At 38.4% G+C, this 12,922-nt stretch overlaps 1 non-coding gene across 1 annotated transcript; it reads left to right on the top strand.

Annotated features, from left to right (window-relative positions):
* Nucleotides 1-2,610: 2,610 nt before the first annotated feature.
* On the top strand, nt 2,611-2,684 carry TRNAR-UCU (transfer RNA arginine (anticodon UCU)). Its single transcript has one exon. It is a non-coding gene; the product is annotated as a tRNA-Arg (tRNA).
* The last annotated feature ends 10,238 nt before the right edge of the window (nt 2,685-12,922 follow it).

Genomic DNA, 12,922 nt, shown 5'->3' with positions numbered 1-12,922 from the left:
GGCAAAGGAGGGAGAGGCAGCGTGGATATCAGAGGGTTTCACCTCTGACGTGCAGATGACTGAAACAGTATTATTCAATATCTTTGTGCTAAAAATCCTTGGACTGTCATCTTCAAAGGAGGGTCTCACAGGCACTGTTTTAACCTCAAGCTCCAGCTCTTCCGGGCAGGATTTGTCTTCTTCCCCAGGACTCCTTCTCAGATGTATTCCCCACCACATCCCCAACCCCACAACTGCACCTCCTTCCTCTTTCTCCCACAAAGCCCAGCTTTCTCTCAAAATTTTATTATGCAAAACACTTCAAACCCCTCACCTTGTCCGGGGTCCCTGTCCTTGACACTTAAAAGGCTCCTCTGAGTTTAAATATACGAAAAATCATTTTTCCTCATAAAAAATAGTGCTGCCAGTCATTAAAATAGAGACTTTCTGCCTACTTATTAAGCGCATTAAATAAATGCAATCCAAGGACTAATACTAAGAAATCACTTTCCTTTTATTGATAGTTCGAATTTGACCAAGTGTGAGCCTAGACAGCAAATAGGCCCGAATCCCACGGAAATCAACTTATAGAATCGCCACCAGAGGGCGGTAACACCAAAGCATTTGTATATTGCAGGACTATCCCTTCTCTCACCCACCACAGTAACCTAGCCCCTTCTGCTAAATCAAATGTTTTCCTCAGTCTACCTGCCTCAAGTGGTCGCTGCTGGGAACGTGAAACACCAAATGCAACATTATTAGAACATGGTTTGGGTTATTTGAGTTTTACACAGCATTTTTGGCCAACTTTATTGAAAACATGTTTTCATGAGAACCAGTCTTATTCCACCTACTGCCAGCTAAATTTATCTCCACAGAGTTTAACAACACGGAGTGATTAATTAGGGACCAAGCCATTTCCTGAGCACTTAACTGATTTTGTGACTGTGAGTCACCCTTGTTGTCTTAGCCATCTGTCCCTGAATAAAATGCATTTATTTATGCTTTCCGAAGTTTTTGATCTCTCTTTTTTTTCTTCTTTCAAAGGCGACACAGTTATTGGAAAAGCAAAGCTGTTTATTCCTCTTTCTTAAAAAAAAAAAAAAAAGCTTAAATTAAATCACAATGAAAGCAACCCCATTAAGAGCTAAGTCATATGTTACTTCTGCTCAGATCCCTCTAGTGGCTTCTCCTCTCTAAGCAAAAATCATTTCCGTACATGCATAAGGCCCATAGGGTCTGTCTAGCCCGTATACACACTGTCTTTTGCTTTCCACTCTCCCCCAGCCACCCGCCTTGCTAGCCAGTGTGCATGCTCCACCTCAGGACGTTTGGACCTGCTTGCCATTTTTCTTGGATCATCTTTCCTCACTGCTACCTGCATAACTATGTAAGTCTTCCTTCACTTCCTTCAAACGTCATCTTCTAAGTCTTTCCTGGCCACTGTACCTTAAATGAAAACCACCATTCACCCATACCTATGTGCACATTCACTCTCTCTATCCTTTTCCTTTTTTTATGTTTTTTACTTTAGCATTTCCACTAACATTCCATGCCCTTTAATTATTTATGTACTTTATTCCTTGTTACTTTACAAAAAATCATAAGCTGCCTAGGGGTAGGCTTTTTAAATATAGCTTCTTCACTACTATATTTTCAACTCCTAGAATAATATGTCGCACACAGTAGGAACTCAACAAAAGTTTATTGAAAGGATGAATAAACAAATTAACAACAAAAAAACAGAAATGCTCACTTCAGCCATCATGTCTGTTCCTTCTCATCAGCCACATTGCTACTTAATAATCATCTCGCTCCACACTAAGCAGCCGTTATTAGAAGTCATTCCCTAAGCCTTTTTCCTGATTTATTCCTCATAGCCTTCACCATTGTCAAATTTTATTCCTTAAATATTTGTTTACTTTAAATAAATAATTTATCTTAAACATCATGAGGGCAATAAATTGAAAAGGCAACCTACAGAATGGGAGAAGATAATTGCAGACCATCATGAAAATTAACAGAGGGGAACCTGACTAAAACAGGGTCAGGAGGCTAGAAGCAGAAGCTCTCATGTATGTACCACACAAGCCAATTCAGGGCCCAACAGGAAGAGATGTGCCTTGCGCCTCTGGCAGGAAGTGATAGTCCTTTACTATAGCTAGCAGGAGAAAGAGCTTTTCTCTGCCTGGCAACAGTTTTGCCAATGAGAAACAGTCACACCTCAGCCAATGAACTCTCAGCTTCCTCCCATGGACTTTTAGTTTATAATAGCCCCTCCCAATTTTCCATGCTTCTCAAAAAGGAGTTTTCTCTCTTTCGCTTTATAGGGTTTTTCACAGTTGTATGTCCCAATTTGCAATTCTCTACTGCTCCCAAATAAACCAGTTTTGCTGATAAAATAACTGGGCGTTTTTTGTTTTAGGTTAACACTATATATTTAATAAGGGGTTAATATCCAAAATATATAAAGAGCTCATTACAACTCAATAGCAAAAAGCCAAATAATCAGATTTTTTAAATGGACAGAGGGAAAATAGACATTTTTTTCCAAAGAAGACATTCAAATGGCCAATAGGTAATCAACTTCATTAATAAGGGAGATGCAAATTAAAATCACCATAAAGGATTTCCCTGATGGTCCAGTGGTTAAGACTCTGTACTTCTACTGCAGGGGGGCACAGGTTCAATCCCTGGTCAAGGATTGAGATCCTACATGCAGGGTAGTGAGGCCAAATAAAACATAAATAAGTAGATAAATGATAGATAGATTAAAAATAAAGCCACCATGAGATATCACTGAACACCTGTTAAGATGGCTATTATCAAAAATACAAGAGATAAAAAATGTTGGTGAGGATGAGAAGGAAAGGGGACCCTTATCCATTGTTGGTTGGAATGTACAGCAATAGTGGAAAATAATATGTGGTTCCTGAAAAAATTAAGTGAATTACCAGACGACTCAACAATCCCACTCCTGGATGTATATCCAAAGGAAATAAGATCAAAATCTCAAAGGGCTATCTGCACATCCATGTTCATTGTGGCATTATTTACAGTGGCTAATATATGAAAACAGGCTACATATCCATTAATGGATGAATGGATAAAGATGTGATGAATATACAATGGAATATTATTCAGCCAGGAGAAAAAAAGGAAGTCCTAACATTTGCAACAGCATGGCTGAAACTGAAGGACATGATATGAGTGAAATAAGCCAGACAGAGAAAGACAAATACTGTATGACATCACTTACATGTGGAATTTTTTATTAAAAAGAGTCAAGCTCATAGGAATAGAAAGTAGAATGGTAGTAACCAGGACCTGGGGGTGGGGCAGGGGAGGGAGTATGGTGAAGAAATTGAGATATGTTGATAAAAGGGTACATGCCTTTGGTTATAACATGAAGAGTTTCCGAAGACTGAGGGTATAACATAGTGACTATAGTTAACACTGCTGCATTGTATAGGGCTTCCCAGGTGACACAGTGGTAAAGAATCCACCTGCCAATTCAGGAGATGCAAGACATGCAGGCTTGATCCCTGGGTTGGGAAGATCCCCCAGTGTAGTAAATGGCAACCCACTCCAGTATTCTTGCCTGGAAAATTCCTTGTACAGAGGATCCTGGCTGGTTACAGTCCATGGGGTCACAAAGAGCTGGACACAACAGAGCCACTGAGAGCACACACACTGTATTACATATTTGGAATTCAGTAATAAAGTAGATCTCAACTGTTCTCAGATGCACACACACACACACATGGTAGTTATGTGAGGTGGTGAATGTGTTAATTAAATCCATTGTGGTCATCATTGCATAATGCATACCAGTATCAAAGCATCATATTTTATAGCCAAGAAATGGAAGCAACCTAAACGTTCATCAACAAAGGAGTGGATAAGGAAGATGTGGTACATATATACAATGGAATAATACTCAGCCGTTAAAAAGCATGAAATAATGCCATTTGTAGCAACATGGATGGACCTAGAGATTATCATACTGAGTGAAGTAAGTCAGAGAACAAATATTGTATGACACCCCTTATACGGGAAATCTAAAAAGAAATGATACAAATGAACTTACAAACTAGAAAGAGACTCACAAACTTGGAGAACAAACTTATGACTGTTGAGGGGAAGGATAGGGAGACGGGATAGCTAGGAAGCATGGGATGGTCACGTCCACACAGCTACATTTAAAATGGATAACCAACAAGGATCTACTGTATAGCACATGGATCTCTGTTCAATGTTATGTGGCAGCCTTTTTTGAAGGAGAGTTTGGGGAAGAATCGATACATGTATGTGTATGGCTGAATCCCTTCACTGCTCATCTGAAACTATATTGTTAACCAAATACAAAATAAGAACCTTAAATTTAAAAAGACATCATATAATCCACCTTTAAATATATGCAATTTTTATTCGTCAACACAAATTTTTTAAATGAAAAAAACCATTTTGCTAAGTGTAAGAAGCCAGTCACAAAGATGATGTACTGTGTGATTCCATCTATAGGAAATACCCAGGATAGGCAAATCCATAAAGACAGAAGGTTGATTACCGGTTTCTTAGGGCTCTGTGGTGTGGTAGTGGGGGTGTGGGATGGGTGGCTGTCACTGTGTACAGGATTCCTTTTGGAGTGATGAAAATGTTTTAAAATTGACTGCAGTGATGGCTGTACAACTCTGTGAATAGATTAAAAACCACTGAATTACACACTCTAAATAGGCAAATTGTATGATATGTGAATTATGTCTCAATAAAACTTTTATTTAAGAAAGTTAAAAAGACAGTACAACAAATCATGTATGCAAACCAGTCTATCTGTGAGTTAATTTAACTCAGTTATCAACTCAGACTCTGTTTATTCCCATTTACTAAGAATGTGTCAAACCCAAACAAGCTAGAAGAAGGAACTTGAGAATTTCTCATTGGGGTGAAAGAGGCAAACTTGAAAATCAATTAAAAATACTTTTAATAAGAAACCACAGTTCTAAATTGCCAAGGACTGAAAAGCAGAGGCTCAAATATAGGTCACAATCTAATCTCTTGAAACAAAATAAACCTATTTTTAGCTAAAGCTACTTAATCTTACTCTACTAACCCTTCTCTAAGAAAGTCCTAATATTGTTTTTTTATTTAAAAAAAAGAAGAAAAATTGTTGTTGTTGTTTAGTTGCTAAGTCATATTTGACTCTTTTGTGATCCTGTGGACTATATAGTCCACCAGGCTCCTCTGTCCATGGGATTTCCCAGAAAAAAATGCCGCCATTTTCTTCTCCAGGGAATCTTCCCAACCCAGAGATCAAACACGTATCTCCTGCACTGAAGGCAGATTATTTATGCAAATTTATTCTATCAAATTTAAAAGTGCTCTTAAAAAAAAAATTACTATTTATGTATTTGGCTGGGTCGGATCTTAGCTGTGGCACACAGGATCTTCAATCTTCATTGCAGCATATGGGATCTAGTTCCCTGACCAGAAATCCAGCCCAGGTCCCCTGTATTAGCAAGCACAGAGCCTTAGCCACTGGATCACCAGGGAAGTCCCAAAAGTGTTCTTGTTATAAAGCTACACATTTTTTAAATGCAGTACCAGACCCAGGTGGCTCAGTGGTAAAGAATCAGCCTGCCAGTGCAGGAGATAGAGGTTCCATCCCTGAATTGGAAAGATCCCCTGGAGAAGGAAATGGCAACCCACTCCAGTATTCTTGCCTGGGAAATCCCATGGACAAAAGAGCGTGTCAAGCTATAATCCATAAAGTCGCAAAGAGTTGGAAACTCCTGAAGCAACGGCATGCATGCACACCAGTTCAGGAAGAGATAAGTCAAAAAGAAAAAGTGAAAGTCGCGTCCGACTCTTTGTGACCCCATGGACTACACATACAATCCATGGAATTTTCCAGGCCAGAATACTGGAGTGGGAAGCCTTTTCCTTCTCCAAACGATCTTCCCAACCCAGGGATCAAACACAGGTCTCCAGCATTGCAGGTGAATTCTTTACCAGCTGAGCCATAATGGAAGCCCAAGAATATTGGAGTGGGTAGCCAGGGGATCTTCCCGAACCAGGAATCGATCTGGGGTCTCCTGCATTACAGGCGGATTCTTTACCAGCTGTGCTATGACGGAAGCCCAAATCAAAAAGAACAGAAGAGAAAATTCTAGACACAAACTTTTGCTGTTCAGTTGCTAAGTTGTGTCCAACTTTTTGTGACCCAGTGGAACGTAGCCCAGCCAGGTTCCTCTCTCCATGGGGTTTCTCAGGCAAGAATGCTGGAGAGGGTTGCCATTTCCTTCTCCAGGGGATCTTGCTGACCTAGGGATCAAACTCACATCTCCTGGCACATACACCATTGGCACATGTATTCTTTAACACTGAGTCACCTGGGAAGCCCCAGAAATAAGCTAGGTGGATATAAAGTTTTACTATATGTTAAAAGTGATATTTGAAATTAAATCATTTAACCAACTTACTAGCCAATGGAGCTACCTAGCTAAAAATATCAGGAGAAATACTCTTGGTTGATACCATTTACCAAAGTAAATTCTAAGTGAATGAATGAAGCTATGATAGCTCTAGGAGGGAATATTTTTCTTCTCTTAGAGTAGAGGAGACATTTCTAGGAATACACACAAATTCAAATTTTTAGGAAAAAGTAATATCTTTGGCTACACAAAATTCAGAAAATTCTACAGGTAGGAAATTCACAGGACTATCTCTTGCTAGTCTTTTATATGATACCATCTGATTAAAAATATACATATGTAATATAAAAGACAGTGTTTAGAATCTTAGTATGTAAAGAACTCTTACAAATCAATAAAAAAGATAAATGTTCTAAAAGACATGTAGGCAATTCATAAAAGAGAGAGCAAGGTTTTAGAAAAAAAGTATGAAAAAGAATTCAACATCACCAGTTTCTAAATATACAATTTTATGTAAACATTCAATTAAAAATAACAATGAAGTTGGAGTGGTTTTTTTTTCTGAACAAATTAGCAATTCTGTTAAAATATAAAGGCATATTTTTTAGGCAGGGGGCAGAGCATTCTCAAGAACTGCTGAGCAGGAAGACGCGTTGGCACCATGAAACATGTGTTTACTCTTCAACCCAACTTTGCACTTCTAGAAAAGCATCTTAAAGAGCTAATTAAGGATCTGTACAAAGACTGACTCCTCCCTCACATCCACACAGCTCTCTTTCTCATCTCCTTTAGGTCTGAACTCAGATGCCTTTTTCACAGTGAGGTCTATGTCACCCAATCTGACATTGCAAGGACCCACATACTACTTATACCCCTCCCCTTCTGTATTTTCCCCTATGGCACCTGTCATATCATGTATTTTGTTTTTATCTAGCTTTTAATTTTCTTTTCCCACTGAAATGTGAGTCCTATGTATGGCCAGAGATAGTCCTACATTTTACGGCTCCTGACACATGATTTGGGGGTTCTCCTTTTTAAAAAAAAGTGTTTTCCAAAAAACATCACATTTTAAGAATCTGATAAATAAAATAAATACTATAAAATCTAGAAAAATGATAATGCTGGTAAATTAAAGCTCAGCATTTGAGTTGTTTTATTATTGGCTGGATTTCGAAAGATATTCCTAAAGGCAAGTATGGGAATAACTGATGTACCTTCACTTTTCTGTAGTTCAAAAAGTTCATCCACTCATTCATTATGTTTTGTAGATTACTAAAATACAGTTCACACACCATAATATGCATTTCAAGAGTCCAGTTCAGTAGTTGATAGCATAGTCAACAAGGTGTTCAAACATCACCACAATCAATCTAGAATATCTTCATCACCCAAGGTAAGTCTGCAGCATACTTTTCAGGTGATAGACATTGAGGTTGCTTCCTCTTTTCATTTGTTTGTTTGATTTTTTGTTTTCTGTGTTTTCTTATTGAGATGAAATTTACCTTCTGCACAATTCACCTTTGCGAAGTGTGCAGTCCACTGGTTTCTAGTATATTCAAAAGCTGTGCAACTATCGCAACTAATTCCCCACCATTTTCATCACCCCAAAAAACAAGCCCATACCCATGAGCAGTCATTCTTCATTTCCTCTTCCCTCAGCCCCTGGCAACTACATATCTACACTGTTTCTACGGCTTTGCTTATTCTGGATATTTCATACAGATAGAATTATATTTTATATGGGCTTTTGTGACTTTTTCCCACTTAACATGATGCTTTCAAATTTTATCCATGTTGTAGCATTTATTGATACTTCCTCTCTTTTTATGGCTGAAAAATATTCCACTTTATGGATAGACCACTGTATCCATTCATCAGTTAATAGACATTTGGATTGTTTCCACTTTGGGGCTATTATGAATAATGCTGCTATGAGCATTTGTATACAAGTTTTTGTGTGATATATGTTTTCATCTGTCTTGATATATGCTTAGAAATGGGTTTGCTGGGTCAGATGGCAACTCAGTGTTTAACACCTTGAGGAACTTTCAAAATTTTCTATAGTGGCTACACCATTTTACATTCCCCCAGAAATTTACAAGGGCTCTGACTGTATCCTATCCTTGCCAACACTAGTTACTGCCTGTCTTTTTGTTTCTAGCCATTCTAGTGGGTGTGAAATGAAAGCTCATACTGGTTTTCGATTTCCATTTCCCTGATGTCTAGTGATGTTGAACATCTTTTCATGTGCTTATTGGCCATCTGCACATCTTTGGAGAAATACCTATTCAGAAGCTTTGTCCATTTCTCAACTGGATTGTCATTTTACTATTGAAGTGAAGTCAGTGGACAGAGGGATAACTTGATCTGATTTACATTTTACAGGTTGACTCTTACGGCTCTGTTGAAACTAGTCTGAAGTGGGGTGGGGAAGGGCAAAAGCAGTGAGACCAGTTAGGAGGCCAGAGCAATAACCCAAATAAGACCATAGTGACTTGAACCTTTGGTAGTAGCAAGAATATAAGACATGTTTTGACGCAGGATACATGTTGTAGATAGAAGCAACATGATTCCCTGATGGAGTACCTGGGCGATATGCAGTAATGAGATGTTTTGAAATACTCCAGGTCTTTTGTTCTGGAGAAACAGGAATAATAGGAAGTGTCAGGAGCTTTGATTCTGGACATGCTAAATTTGAGATGCCTGTTAAGCATCCAAGTAGAGAGATGATATTGGCAGTCAGATGCACAGTTCTGGGATTTAGTGAAGTCTAGGCTAGAGAAACACACATGAGTTAGCTGCTTAGAAAGGTAACTAAAGCCAGGAAGTAGCATGAGATCATCAAGTCTGATACAGAATAGAAAAGATTTTTGTTGAACAAATGATGTTTACTATTTATCTATGATTTACATATATAGGTGTTATAAAAGCATCTAGCACTAGCAACCCACTCCAGTATTCTTGCCTGGGAAATCCCATGGACAGAGGAGACTGGTGGGCTATAGTCTCTGGGGTTGCAAAGAGTCAGACATGACTTAGCAAATAAATGATAAAGGCAACATAAATTTCACATTTGATCTGTGGGAAGTATATTAACCCTGTAGCTACTTATGCCTCTAATTAGCTTTCATAAATATGTTTTATGTGACATCTCACATTCATCTGTCAAAGGGGGGTCCAAATAGTCTCATCTTCACACAGCCTGTGTACCTGTCTTATAATCTCAATCTCCCCTTATTGATAAGCTACAGAAAAAGAGGAGATAAATATTGATGTTAGTTGTTTAGGGGGACCCTTGGTTTCAGAGCCTCTAACTAAATGGCCTCAGAATGACAGAAAACATCCATAAAAGAGGACACAGGCACAAGTAAAGTGAATAGATTACAGAGGTGTAATCTAAGGTGTAGATTAAGTTCATTCGACTCATTTTCATCAGCAGCAAGCGGATTTTAGCAAGAGCATCACCAAGAAACCCCAAATGGTTAGGCTGCAGCAATGATAGAACTGCTGGAGAATTCTGGATTTGTCAGCAGGACAAGCATAATTTTGGGGGCAGGGCAGTAAAAATCATTAAATTTTACAGAATGTGGTAGCAAAATTTGTTTTTCAACTGCAGATGACATTAAAGTATTGAGACAGAAGCATAGATGTACATTTATGCTTTAAATTATTAAATGAAATAATTATCCAGCTAAGATCAAATTGATAATCTTATTTAATTATTCTGAGGACAGAAAGGGAATGAGCAACTTTTAATAATATCTAGTAATTAATTTGTAAGTATACAAAACAGCTGTAACTATTCAATTTTAATAGATAAGTCAACAGTAGCTCATCACTATTGATTTATTTATGCCAAGTCTTTAAGTGTGTCCTTTTCCAAGTGAGTAATTTCAAAGATTAAGACCACTTTGCCTATATGCTCAGTATTGAAGATGAATCCTTATTCCAAAGTGAAAGTGAAAGCTGCTCTGTTGTGTCCGACTCTTTGCAACTCCATGGACTTCATGGAATTCTCCAGGCCAGAATACTGCAGTGGGTAGCCTTTCCCTTCTGCAGGGGATCTTCCCAATCCAGGGATTGAACCCAGGTCTCCCACATTGCAGGCGGATTCTTTATAGCTGAGCTACCAGGAAAGTGGTCATCTATTAATTCTGCACTGTGCTTCATAACTACAGGGAAATGAATTGAAATTTATTTTCTACCAAGTTACACTTTTTTAAAACATGGGGAAATGCTTGAAATTTAAACTCTTTGTAACTTTCATTTGTTTTAAAGAACAAAGAGGTGTTTTCTACTTCTGCAAAAGCAAAGAAAAGATGAAACTTGACTGATAACCTAAATAGAGATTTCTGAGAGCCATTGTAGGAAGAAAAGAAAATAACTTACAAATTATAATTACTGGATACTGGATAAAACATTTTTATTTACATTTAACTGACAAAAATAATAGGCAGGCATTAAAAAAAAAAATCTCAAGACAGAAGATACTATGTTTAAATAGCAGGTACATGATTTCTCAAGACACATCAATTCTCAGTCCCAGAGTAGGTCTCTCAACGCACCCAGCATGTTTTTTTGAATGAATATGCATGTGTTCAACCCCTTGAACCAGAAAGGCTTCCTTGGGAACTGTTTTTCTCTTACAGGCATTTTATAGTTATGTTGTATTACCCAATTTCTATTAAGAATTTAATTTCATGCTTAGTTTGACAATGCAATGAAATAGCTAGCTCAGTTTCTTTATAATCTAACTGCTTCAATCCACCTTGAAAACATCAGATCGTCCCCAAATGCTTTGTGTATAAGGGGGACACATTACTCCTTAAGTGGTACTTAAGAATGTGTGCATTCTTTTATGCAGTGTACAAAACAACTCTATAGAATACGTACAGCACTATTTTCAAGTGTTGACTTTTTCTTTCTTTTTCAATACAGCAAATTCTTGATTAACCATGCCCCACATACCCAGCTCCAGCCCTGGAATGTTAGCAAAACTGTAAGTAGGAACTGGAGTTCTCCCAGTTACACGTTTCCTGAATAAATATAGGAACTACAATAAATATAGGTTCAAAACTAGTCAAATTCTCCAAATTTGATTAAGATTATCCAAACAAAAAACTTGGAAAAGAAATCTGCTGGTCTCCTGTCCAAATATAATGCATCCCACGATAGTAATACCATATAAGAATTTTTGTTTAATAATGTACACAAAAGTCTTTGTTCAACGGTAAATGACAAGCTTTATTTTAAAGGAAATCATCCTCGGGCAACCCTGCTGGAGGAAAGAAAAAAAGAGAAAAAGAGATTCATCCTCATCATATGTATATAACTGCATTCTAAAGCAGCCTCGGGGATTTTTCACATCAAGTCTGGGGTCATGTGTCATTGCTCTACTCCAGGAGCGTGGCCACATGAAAGCAGATTGCAACGCATGAGTCATTATACACTGGGATTTTTGCGAATAAGGTACTTCGTGAGGAAGAATGTCAAAAGAACATTTAAACACACAACTTATATTCATCTACAGAAATACTGATTTCCCAGTTGTGAGTTAATTACAATACTTGGAAAATGCTAAAATCCTCATAAATATTTTGAGTAAATTATGGTGCAAAATCTGAATTTTGAAAAGGCACATTTTCATGACATCTCCTAAGCATTTCTGAGAGCCTAAAGCTATTAACTTCATGAAAACTTTTCAATCTCTAGAAGGGTCTTCATCAAGAAGATACCCCAGAGGTAGATTTCTGGGGGACCATAAGAAAAATCTGCAGATTCCTAAGTGGAGGAAAAGAAACAACTATGAAATGTGGAACCAACTGAGAACTCACCGAGGAAGGGATGATGTGTGATGGGGTGGCTCAAAATATCACATGCTTCTATAAACTGCTGGAGTACTTTCTTCACTCTACTTTGAAACATTACCATCTCTGCGAATGGGTTCCAAGGCACACCCTTGTAACAACGCAGCTGCAGCCTTACGTGGTAACTGCACTGGCCAGGCATGGATGTGTTCCAGATGTCGGGAGAATAATCACCATCCTTCATTCTCTCTAGGGAAGAGCATGAGCAGGCCACTTTCCCCTTACACATCCCAAGATGTCAGCACTAAGAAACCTGATCAGTAGGAGCAGTACGGTGGGTGACTTTGGAATAAGAAGAACCTCAGGATATGGGGCAGACTAGGAGGATGCCTCTGAGCCAGGAGAGGAGGCCAGCAAACATCACAGGTTTAATGGACCCCAAGGGCATTAGGGGATGCAGAAGGCTGCAAAAACCAAAGTGAGAAAGACCTTGTTCTTGGGAAAGGAGGTGGAAATTCACACTTCCTTTCCTTCAAACTGCTCACACTGAGGCAGGAGATAGATGGGCCCCCGACTGAACAATCTCTTCCCTGTGGACGAAACTCCGTAATAGCAGAAGCTCCATAAAAGCAGGATGATGAAGGAGGCTGAGCCCTGCCCAGACAAGAGATAAAAAGACCACATACTTCTCATTCTTGAAGT

This window comes from Bos grunniens, chromosome 3 (assembly GCF_055505025.1).
Source record: "Bos grunniens cultivar Pamir isolate PY7600 chromosome 3, Bosgru_T2T1.0, whole genome shotgun sequence".
NCBI lineage: Eukaryota > Metazoa > Chordata > Mammalia > Artiodactyla > Bovidae > Bos > Bos grunniens.
This window is presented reverse-complemented; position numbering and strand designations above follow the sequence as displayed.